This window comes from Dermacentor andersoni, chromosome 1 (assembly GCF_023375885.2).
Source record: "Dermacentor andersoni chromosome 1, qqDerAnde1_hic_scaffold, whole genome shotgun sequence".
Classification (NCBI taxonomy): Eukaryota; Metazoa; Arthropoda; class Arachnida; order Ixodida; family Ixodidae; genus Dermacentor; species Dermacentor andersoni.
In genome coordinates this window covers 335,749,641-335,761,821 of record NC_092814.1, presented here as the reverse complement: position 1 = coordinate 335,761,821, position 12,181 = coordinate 335,749,641, and positions in this window count along the sequence as shown.

Genomic DNA, 12,181 nt, shown 5'->3' with positions numbered 1-12,181 from the left:
TTGTCTGTGTTGACAGGGAAGTAATTGATGTGTGCGACGTGGTCGAATTATTAAAAAATTTGCGTCCAATTATAACAAGTGCCTTTATAATATTGGAATCTACATGCAGGTAAAAGCAGGTTTTAGTAGAAATCCAAAAAAAAGTAAAATATTTTTGAAAAATCACTGCCCAAGCGCTCCGTACAGATGGTTAACCAGCGAAGCTGAAACGTGCGGCCCCGGTGTTTATCACTGGGGTAACCCCGGCGGAATCAGATGTATGCGTTAAGAGACAAAGCCGGCAATATCATTTCTAAAATGGATGAGATAGTTCAAGTGGCTGAGGAGTTCTATAGAGATTTATACAGTACCAGTGGCACCCACGACGATAATGGAAGAGAGAATAGTCTAGAGGAATTCGAAATCCCACAAGTAACGCCGGAAGAAGTAAGGAAAGCCTTGGGAGCTATGCAAAGGGGGAAGGCAGCTGGGGAGGATCAGGTAACAGCAGATTTGTTGAAGGACGGTGGGCAGATTGTTCTAGAAAAACTGGCCACCCTGTATACACAATGCCTCATGACCTCGAGCGTACCGGAATCTTGGAAGAACGCTAACATAATCCTAATCCATAAGAAAGGGGACGCCAAAGACTTGAAAAATTATAGACCGATCAGCTTACTGTCCGTTGCCTACAAAGTATTTACTAAGGTAATTGCAAATAGAATAAAGAACATCTTAGACTTCCGTCAACCAAAGGACCAGGCAGGATTCCGTAAAGGCTACTCAACAATAGATCATATTCACACTATAAATCAGGTGATAGAGGAATGCGCGGAATATAACCAACCATTATATATAGCTTTCATTGATTACGAGAAAGCGTTTGAGTCGAAACCTCAGCAGTCATGGAGGCATTGCGGAATCAGGGTGTAGACGAGCCGTATGTAAAGATACTGAAAGATATCTATAGCGGCTCCACAGCCACTGTAGTACTCCATAAAGAAAGCAACAAAATCCCAATAAAGAAAGGCGTCAGGCAGGGAGATACGATCTCTCCAATGCTATTCACAGCGTGTTTACAGGAGGTATTCAGAGACCTGGATTGGGAAGAATTGGGGATAAGAGTAAATGGAGAATACCTTAGTAACTTGCGCTTCGCTGATGATATTGCCTTGCTTAGTAACTCAGGGGATCGACTGCAATGCATGCTCACTGACTTGGAGAGGCAAAGCCGAAGGGTGGGTCTAAAAATTAACCTGCAGAAACCTAAAGTAATGTTTAACAGTCTCTGAAGAGAACAGCAGTTTACAATAGGTAGCGAGGCACTGGAAGTGGTAAGGGAATACATCTACTTAGGACAGGTAATGACTGCGGATCCGGATCATGAGAGTGAAATAATCAGAAGAATAAGAATGGGCTGGGGTGCGTTTGGCAGGCATTCTCAGATCATGAACAGCAGGTTGCCATTATCCCTCAAGAGAAAAGTGTATAACAGCTGTGTCTTACCAGTACTCACGCACGGGGCAGAAACCTGGAGGCTTACGAAAAGGGTTGTACTTAAATTGAGGACGACGCAACGAGCTATGGAAAGAAGAATGATAGGTGTAACGTTGAGGGATAAGAAAAGAGCAGATTGGGTGAAGGAACAAACGCGCGTTAATGACATCTTAGTGGAAATCAAGAAAAAGAAATGGGCATGGGCAGGACATGTAATGAGGAGGGAAGATAACCGATGGTCATTAAGGGTTACGGACTGGATTCCAAGGGAAGGGAAGCGTAGCAGGTGGCGACAGAAAGTTAGGTGGGCAGATGAGATTAGGAAGTTTGGAGGGACAACATGGCCACAATTAGTACATGACCGGGGTAGTTGAAGTATGGGAGAGGCCTTTGCCCTGCAGTGGGCGTAACCAGGCTGATGATGATGATGAACCCCGGCGGTTCATTAAACGACGGCTTGGTAGGTTGCCGGATCCTCGGTACGCATTTGCTGCTTGCGCTCGGTAGCACGAACCTGTTCTTGTGTCCGGACAGCAGCTTGGGCACGGCGTAGATGAGCTCGTTGCCGGTTCTGCTCGCGGCCTTGCTGATCGAAAACGGCCTGCTCCTCAGAAGTACGTATGACGCGTGGCCTACCCATTGCGGAGCCGGAGAGGAATAGAGGATGGATGGAGGGATGGATGTTATGAGCGTCCCCTTTGGAACGGGAAGGTGGGTTGCGCCACCAAGCTCTTGCTAGTATACTGCCTAATGTGATAGGTTAAACAATAAAAAAGGAAAAAAAAAAAACACTAACAAAGGAAAAAATAACACTGTGAACTACCACACCCAAATTTTCTGATCCCCTATTTCGAGCTGGACTTTTATACGTCTCCGTTTTTTGTCGTTTCCCTACTTTTATTCCACCATGCAATCCCCCAATCGCCTCTTACTAATGCCTATTGCGGACATGTTTGCTTTTCCACTGCTCTCGCTGAACCCAAGGGCTTCAAGGAGGCCAGTGGTGCCTAAATCGACCGCTGGGTCACGGCCGCTCGATCCAAAAGCACAAGCATCGAGCGGCCGTGGCTGGGTAGACGTCTTCACATTCTAATAAAACATGCTCCATGGTCTCCCTAGCTTTACCGCAGCAAGCACAGGCTTATTCTTCCGTCTTGTATCTCGCTTTATAGGAGGCACGGAGGAAGGAAACTCAGGAGAGGCCCTGACGTCACTCTTTGTGAAGCTAAAGTGAAACCAGAAGTTGGCGTTGCTCATGGCGTTGCTCCGCCTATCGGGCCAGCTCTCCTCTCTTGTTTACATTTCTCGCGAAACCACGCCGTGCTGCGCGCAACCGTGGTGCTCGGACGCGCGCGCTCCGCAGCAATACTAAACAATCGTTAGCACGTTAACATGATTCCGCCAAAGAGGGCAATATTTCCCGCGGATATTCCTTCGTCCGTTGCCATTGCGGTGCATTGCGTACAGCGTTGCATGCGCGTTCATTTCACGAACTTTAGTTCCTCGTGCCACACCTGGCCACAGCGAAATCCGGGAGAGCACGGTCCAGCTAACGCAGCGCAACAAAACACGGAGACCAACGCGAACCTGCCTGCACAGCGCCTTTGCCACGGTACGAAACCTACGGAGCAACACGTGTGAGCGCACAGAACCAAAACAAAGCCGCCATTGTGGCCCGAAAGGCGTGGCCGCCACGGCAAAGAAATAAAAAATCAGCAAAAAAGAGGAGAACCTACTACGTCATTTCCTCCACACTCTTCTCCTAGCGCGCGGAGGGGGTAGGGCCTCTCCCACGGAGGAAGGAAACTAAGGAGAGGCCCTGACGTCACTCTTTGTGAAGCAAAAGTGAAGCCGGAATTTGGCGTTGCTCACGGCGATGCTCCGCCTTTTGGGCCATCCTCCTCTCTTGTTTACATGTTTCGCGAAACCACGCCGCGCTGCGCGGGGTGTCGCGCGCTCGCGCAACATCTGGCAGAGCACGGTGCAGGTAACACAGCGCAACAAGACACGGTGACTAACGCAAACCCGCCCACTCAGCGCCTTTGCCACGGCCCGAAACCTACCAGAGCAACACGTGTGAGCGTTCAAAACCATAACAACGCCGCCATTGTGGCCCAAAAGGCGTGGCCATACAACAAAAATAAATAAAAAAGAAGCAAAAAAATGAGAACCTACTACGTCATTTCCGCCACACTTTTCTCCTAGCGCGCGGAGGGGGTAGGGCCTCTCCTTAGGCCTCTCCTCAGTTTCCTTCCTCCATGGTCTGTGGAGAACCAGCGCTGGAGTTTTCACGACGCTTGCAGCGCCACCCTGGCGGTCAGAACGTGCACAACGCAGCCGCTCCCGCGGACAAAAATTGCTGCTTGTAGCGCGTTGCGTGCGCTGAAAGTCGAAGTAAAACAAAAGGACGCCGACGGTACTTTTGCGTATACAAGGGTCACAACTACGTCGGAATGAGGGAGGATGTATCCTTCTGCGTCTTTCCATCTAAACCCTACGAACGAGAACGGAGGCGGCGTTGGATCCAAGCAGTCAGGCGAGCGGAGTAAGTTCCCGTATTGTCGCCCTGTCAAGCGGTGTCGGGCTGGTTTCTAAATCGAATTTCGCGTGTGTGCTTGGTTTATTCGATAGTGAAGACGGTCAGCCGTGGCAGCCAGTACCAAACAAAATGAGCAATAGCATGCACCATCCGGCATATGTACCAACCATTTTTCCTTCACAATACCACCGCCAAGCTCCTCCTAATGCCACCACACCAAGCGAACTATACGAAAGGTAAATAGTTTCCATTCATTTCCAGGAATCATGTGGCAGAGAAGCTGCCTTGTAATACGAGTTGTGTGCGCATACTGCCGGCGAACGCGCGACTTTGCCGCCTATGTGTTTATAAAAATGCGCATGCGGATGAGGACTCGGCGCTGAGTTGCATCCGGTAAATTTTGTGTAGTTAGTGCTAAATGTAGCCAGGGTTGTTACGGATCAAGCAGCGGAGCACTCAAACCTTTGCTTGCCCGAGTCAGCTGATGCGATAAAGCTTTCTTCTCCATTGACTGCTGTGGCGAAGTAACATCAGAATTTCTTATGTCTAGCCAGAGAAGTATGGAATGTCTTCAGACCAACTAATACTTCCGAAACCATAGCGCAGAAAGACCGGCGCCGTAGCTGCTAGATTGGCGAGGCAGGCTGCCACACAAGCATGGAAACGGCACACGACGCAACCGTTAAATAAACGCACGTGCTCGCCGCAACACACTGTGAAAAATATACAGAGCTTAAAAAGCTTCTTTGACCAGCAGGGTCAAACGTGCGTGTGCCTCGAAGGATTTCTTGAGTGTTCAAAATTTAGTGCGTATTTTTTCAGTGCGGAAATATGCCCCTACTTTCTAGAGTATACGTGTATCACTACATCCAGATTGCATCTTCGGAGTAACCGTCACGATCGATTATTCTTTAATATTGTAAATTTTTTTTAGTGTTGTCAAAACAAGCCGCACGGGAGCCCTCGGCAGCTAAAATGAACGAATTGTTGCGACGGCATAACACATTTGCAATTATAGTGCCATAATCAAGAAGAATAATAGAATGCGGTACATGTATATATAGCAAGCCAAGTGGATGAAGTTTAGACAAATGCAAGCAAAGTATGGCCCATTTTTAAACGTTGCGCCTAAATTGTAATAGATGCAATGTAGCCGAAACATGTGTTTATTAGAAAAAGAAAATGGTTGAAGTGGATGATTGATGAAGCGGATCGAAAATCGATGTACGAGAAGTATTTAGCTCCGTGCAAGCAATCCAAGGCGTCATCGATGCGTGGTAGTGGGTAGACGTCTTTTCGTGTGATCTTGTTTAGGTGGCGATAATCGACGCAAAAACGCCAGGTACCATCTTTCTTTTTCACAAGGACGACAGGCGAAATCCAAGGGCTGGCTGATGGCTCGATGACCCCTTTGCGGAGCATTTTGTGCACTTCTGATTGGATGACTCGACGTTCAGCATGCGATACACGGTAGGGAAGCCGACGAATAGGATTCGTGTCTCCAGTGTTTACACGGTGGTGAACAACAGATGCTTGGCCTGAAGGTCTGTCGCCGAAATCAAAGATATCACTGTACGATTCAAGCAGGAGACGCATGTCCGTGGCCTGTGCCGAGGTGAGGTCAGGTGCAATCATTTTCGCGAAGTCATGCGTTACGGAACCAGAACTGTGAGCTGCAATTGGCGCTAATAAACCACTCTCGGCATTCAGACTCTCAGTGTCAAATTCGGAAACACGATAAACGCTGGCCACGAACATGCCGGCTGGAATCACTTGAGGGCACAGGCTGAAATTCAGAAGCGATAGAACGACGTCGTTATTAGTAACCGTGACCAGCGTATGCGGAACAGCAACGTTCCGGTTCAAAAGCACATCGATTATGGGGCTAAGCACATATTCACCGTCAGGAACCGGTGGCGGGGCGGTCAAAGGGACGTGAATAACTGCCTCGGGTGACAGACGCACACCGTGAAGCGAGCACAAGTGCATCGGCGAGTTGAGGCAGTTCCAACTGAAGAACGCCGGTCGCGCAGTCGACGAGAGCAGAATGATAAAAAATCAAATCCAAGGATAACGTCGTGAGGGCTGTTGTCGATCATAGTAAAGAGAACAGAGGTAGGGCGGCTGGCTATACTTAAACGCGCAGTACACATTCCAAGAACAACCAGCACGCCGCCGTCGGCTACACGAAGCCCTCGGGCAGCTGCTGGAGTGAGGACCTTCTTTAAAACGTCTACGTAGGCTAGCACTCATCACAGATACGTGGGCTCCAGTGTCGACGAGGGCTTAATTGGACAGGTACACCGTCTATTTTAACGTCAATTACACTTCTCCTTGTGGGCACAGACAGATGATTTGCTGCAGTAATAGGCAATGCAGCACCACCTCCGAGGGCTGCATTTCTTAGTTTTCCGTAAGGGTTCGCCCAAAAGCCACAGGGGACGAAAGGCGACGTAGCTGCGGCGATCGGGAAGTTGGGCGACGTATTTGCGGTGAGCGAGACTGGTGTCCGCACGGCGATGGTGAGCGGCTGTAGCACGTGTTCCTAGCAGAGGTGTCGGCGCTGTTAGTCTCGGCGGTGGGTGAACCAATGCGGGCGTTTCGATCAGAACGGCCTAGGTTGGTCGGCGTGCAAGGTGTTGAGGGCCACGAGTTGCGACAGTATCGGGCAACATGACCAATGTGGCGACAGGTGAAACATATCGGCTGGTCGTCCGCAGTTCTCCACTCAGTAGGGTTGCGATAACGCAGAGAGAAGCGTCGGGATGAAGCGAAAATAGCAGAAGGGCGTTCGTTAGCTCTGGGAATGGCGACAGCAAAAACAGAATGTAAACCAATGTTTTCAAGTTCCTAGCGAACGACGGCTTGTATGCAAGCCATCGTTCCCCTCGTATACGAGGGGAACTGTAAAAGTGGTTGCATCAGGGCTACGCGAACAGAAAGATTCGGGCGCCATCGCGTCCAGTTCACGTCGAACGATTCACACCACGTCCTCTGATGGCGACGCATGCTGCTGTGCAGTTTGTTCTTCACACGACGACGTTGCGGCAGTATTGGGAAGTCTGGCGAATGGTTACAAGACGCGTCGGCTTTTGGCCTGCTCGAATTGTCGGCACTCTTTAATGATAGCATCAACTGTAGGGCAGCTTTTGCACATGAGCAGATTAAAGGCGTCGTCAGCAATGCCCTTAAGAACGTGCCCGACCTTCCCAGCTTCTGTCATGTTGTGATCGGCTTTACGACAAAGTACCAGCACGCCCTCGGTGTACGAGACATAGGACTCCGGGGGGGATGGGGCCCGGGAGGCCAGTTCCTGCTTTGCAGCAATCTTACGGCCGGCTGGTTTGCCAAACAACTCTGTCAACTTCTCCTTAAATTTGCATTGGTCCTAGCTGGTTAGCTCCTCTTCGTTGTTTTCGTACCACACCTTTGCCGGGCCTCTTAAGTAGAACAACAGGTTAGCTAGCATAAGCGTAGGGTCCCATCTGTTGATTCCACTCACGCGTTCGTATACATAGCCACCCACTCTTCAACGTCGGCGCCATCGGTCCCGCAGAAAGTTCCAGGATCCTTAGGTTGCACAACCACAACCGAAGGTGACAGCGACGTAGTTGGCGACGGTGACGTCGGAGGCGGCAACGACGTTGATCCCGCGTGCTCACTGTCATTTATGGTGCGGACGGTGATGCGACGTCCACTGCGGAGCTCCGTTTCCAGCCGTGGTACCCCGCACCTCTCACCAATATGTTACGGGGATGTTGGGAGTATAGGAAGACTTTATTTACAATATATATACAAGATGAGTCAGAGTAGTTAAGATGGCTGACAATCAACAACACGCAGCAGCCAGCATCCCACGATCTTGTTCTTGCTCTCCTTTCATCCTTCCGTAACAATATGATACGTTAGGCAGATCTCGTTGCACGCACACACGTACACACACACACGCATACACACACGCGTACATACATACATACATACATACATACATACATACATACATAAATACATACATACATACATACATACATACATACATACATACATTAGAGACCTTGAAGTGCCATATCTGAACTGTAATCGACGTGTACAAACACCGAACCCTGCGTCTCCGTCGGTCGGCAAGCGCTCGACTTCACGTGTTCTTGGCTCAACCTCGCAGCACTTTCGAGAGCAGAGGCCGTGCACGTGAGAGAACCGGTCGACGGCAGGGGGCTCCAGGCATGCGATGATCCCGGTCGTTCACATTGGTCACCAATCACCCCCACTCGGAGTGGCCGGGGGGGGGGGATATAACGTAGATCGGATTGCCGTCGGTGTTGTCACTCTCTTAAACTTTCTGTCACTCTTCGTGTCTTCGACTCGCCTCGGACACGTGGAGAACTCACGGCACCGCTGATACAGAGCGTTGGCAACGGCGTTCTGCCAATGAGCTTGCGAAAAGCTCGTTGCGATGGGGAGCGTTTACGAGGAATAAAGTTAATTGTCCACGTATAGTGGCGCAGCACATGCCTGGAATCCCTAGTAACTTGCCGAGTGTTACCAGTTTCCGCAATTATACTTAATTGAGAACAATATTCTCCAAGGCTCCCCTTTTTTAATCTCGCGCAGTCACGTGGTGTGCGAAAAGTGCACGCGATACAGGTAAGAAAAAAAAAAAAAAGAAAGGACGGAAGTAAAAGGCGAACGCTACTGCACGGCCCTTCCCAAAACCCCTACGGATCCAAACTAATTGCCTCGTTAAATTTCTTTCTCTTATGTTTCACACATTTCAGTTGACGATATCCGATTATCCTTTTGTCATTGCTATTTACCTGTGGTCGTTGTTATACCAAGAGCCTCCTTTGAAACAGCTTCCTGAGAGAGCACGCTCTCAAAGGGCGTTCTACGGCATTTTAATAATAGCAGGCCGGCTAAAAGTTGCAGGTGGTTGTATGCGGGACAAACAATTTGACTCAGAAGAAGCACACCTTGCGCTCTATGGCTTATTATTAAGAGGGACGCTAAAGAGAAAAATAATTGTAGCCGTATCATTAAATTACCTTTCTGCCATACCGCCCCTCCCAGGGTAGGCCAGAAGAGATGCTAAAACGAAAGACGCATAGCAACGCCGCATTGAAGTTCGCGTACCTGCTGGAGGTGACGTCACAAATCTTGGCGGCGTCTGCTCGGGCCTAGTTAAATTTTCATGGCTGAAAAATGACTGCATTTTATTCGAAATGCACCGAAGGCGGAACTCGGCAACCTTCTAGAATATTTACTTAGCCACAGTGGCCCAATTACGACAAGATACGTCGAAACATGTGACGTGAAAGCCCGGTATCGAGCTTTCGATCGGCGCGAAAGTGAAGTAAGGAAACTTTGAACTTCGTTTTCTCTTCTGATAGCCAACTTATTACCGCGAAATTAAGAAATACTGTTTTGAAATAATACTTTATGGTCTGAACCCCTTTAGTATTTCTCTTTAGTGTCCCTTTACATTTAAATGAGTGACGCCGACGGGGCGTAGTTATTCTATAACGGTTATATGACTAAACAAATGTTAACCCTGATTGTATGGAATAAGTTGACGGCTTCAAATGGCCCTGAGGGATGGGATGTTGTGCCGTTTTTTCTCTGTACCTCCGGGGTCCCGTTTGTTCTTAGCGATATGTCAACTCTTGCGTACATTTATTTATTTATTTATTTATTTATTTATTTATTTGGCCTCCACAAAAGATCCACTTGGTGCACCGTTACACGTGGCGCCTTCTGCATCAGCACTCGCTGCTATCGAATATGTAGTGCCTTTGTTCGTGCGTTGAATTAACACGCACCCTGATTGCTATCTGCCGCAACTTATGTGCTGCCGAGAAATAAACGGGCAAACAGTCATAAAGGATCAAGGTACGCTCTCGCTTCTGGAATCGACGGCCTTACACCAATTCACCTATCACGTGCCTGTCTGGCATTTTGCCGGGAAAAAAAAAAGAAACTCCACTACACAAGTTGCATTTGTTGACTGCTTTTTTTTTTTGTCACTCTCTTACGTTAAACGTTTCCTGTTGCAAGAATGGCTATAATGATGTTGCTTAAGAAGCCAAAAAACGACAGGAATCCCATGTGGAGAAACAAAAAAGAAGTAAAAATGTAACGTTAGCTTTCGCAACCGAATTTAAAGTGCGCTATGAACGAAACGTTTCTTGCGTCATCCATCTGCGGAGATGTTTACGTCGGGAGTGGAACCTGATACGAAGCAGGGAAGGACTCAATAAAAGCGTAGAGAAAACACAGATCCTCGAATAACAAAATAACAACGACGAGCTTTGCAACTTCCATTTAAGTTTGGCCGGCGGCAGTTTAAAAAAAATTATATTGTGGGGTTTTACGTGCCAAAACCACTTTCTGGTTATGAGGCACGCCGTAGTGGAGGACTCCTGAAATTTCGACAATTTGGGGTTCTTTAACGTGCACCTCAATCTAATTACGAGGGTGTTTTCGCATTTTGCCCCCCATCAAAATGCGGCCGCCGTGGCCGGGATTCAATCCTGCGATCTCGTGCTCAGCAGCCCAATACCATAGCCACTGAGCAACCACGGCTGGTGGCGGCAGTTTCGAGTGTGTCATTAAATTTACTCCTCAATTTCGTATCACGGATACTAAGTGAAGAAAAAAAAAACGCCACCCAAAGCACCTGAAATATTCTTTGATGTGCACAATCCGACGAAATACCGATGAGAGTTTAGGGGTTAATTCCCTCGATCGCACAAATTGCATCCTCACAGTTGTGCGATACTCAATCGGATGCCTTTACACGCCGGGCCCCCTCGGCTGATGTGTTGGGCCCGCCTACGTAGCACGTGGCACCAGTCGCACAGGCAAAATAATTGTAAGCCAGGCAAGATTTCTCAGGAATTATATTTCAATGGTTCCCGCTTGCCCGATCTAAGAAGCGCTTAACAAAAAAAAAAAAAAGGAATGTCTCCTTTTTTGCGCAAGAAATAGTCTCGCCTTGATGACAGTGGACTGCAAAGGCGACTGATGCTTTGAGAATCGCCTTTCTATACTCACGTTATCGGAGCACGCGGATGAAGATCGCGAACAATTGTGCACTTCGGACTCATTTAAATTGTTTGGCTTTATTATAACGCGCACTGATGTCTCAGTACACGGGTGTTTGTGCATTCCATCTACATTAAAGTAGATGGATGGCCAGGAATCGGCCTCGTGCTGCTACCCATAAGTTTGATGATTAAGTGGTTACGAGGCTAAGAAGGGAAATTACCTGCTACGAGAACCGTAACCGTAGCGCTCACACCGTACACATGGGGACACGTAACTATTTTGTGAAGAAGGCACGCTGCGCGGCCACCCTGAAATTGAGATTTCGAGGGTGAAACAAACAAACAAACAAACAAACAAACAAACAAACAAACAAACAAACAAACAAACAAACAAACAAACAAACAAACAAACAAACAAACAAACAAACAAACAAGGAAGGAAGGAAGCAAAAAAAATCGCTAAAATGAAACGTTCCTGTTACCTATAGGCAGGTTAATAAACAGACAAAAGATATGCTTTGGCATACCTTGTTTCTTCTAGAAAACAAGTCATGAAATCGGCCATTTTAAACCACTATAGAGGACTTAGGCGAACCTATTCCCCACCCCACCGAACACTAAATAAAGAAGAATGCGTCAGTTGGAGGCAAATCCAAACTGGCACGTATCCCAATTTGCACATCCTCAATAAAATAGATCCTACGGCATGCCCTCCTCGCTGGCCCATGGTGCTCAGCTAAAGCCACCCTATACCATATCACGTGGGCATGTCAGGCAATGACTGCCGTACCCCCCCATACAACAGCGGAGCGATTGGAGGAGCTGCTGGCCAGCGAGAGCCTGGAAGATCAGCCGAGTCTGATTGACCGGGTCCGCAGAGAAGCAGCCGCAAGCGGAGCCCTAGACTGAGGCCATCCACCCATCGGAAGCCAAGTACCTACGACCACTCGGAGTCTCTCCGCAGCAATTTCACTGCAAATAAATAAGTTTTCACCACCAGCACCAAAGACTATTCGTTGTTAAATTGCGTCCACCAAAGGGTATGGCGCGCTCCGACTTGGTTAACGTTACGTGTGTGGCATTTTTTTTTTTTTTTTGGCACGGCATGCAGCTGTATCAACGA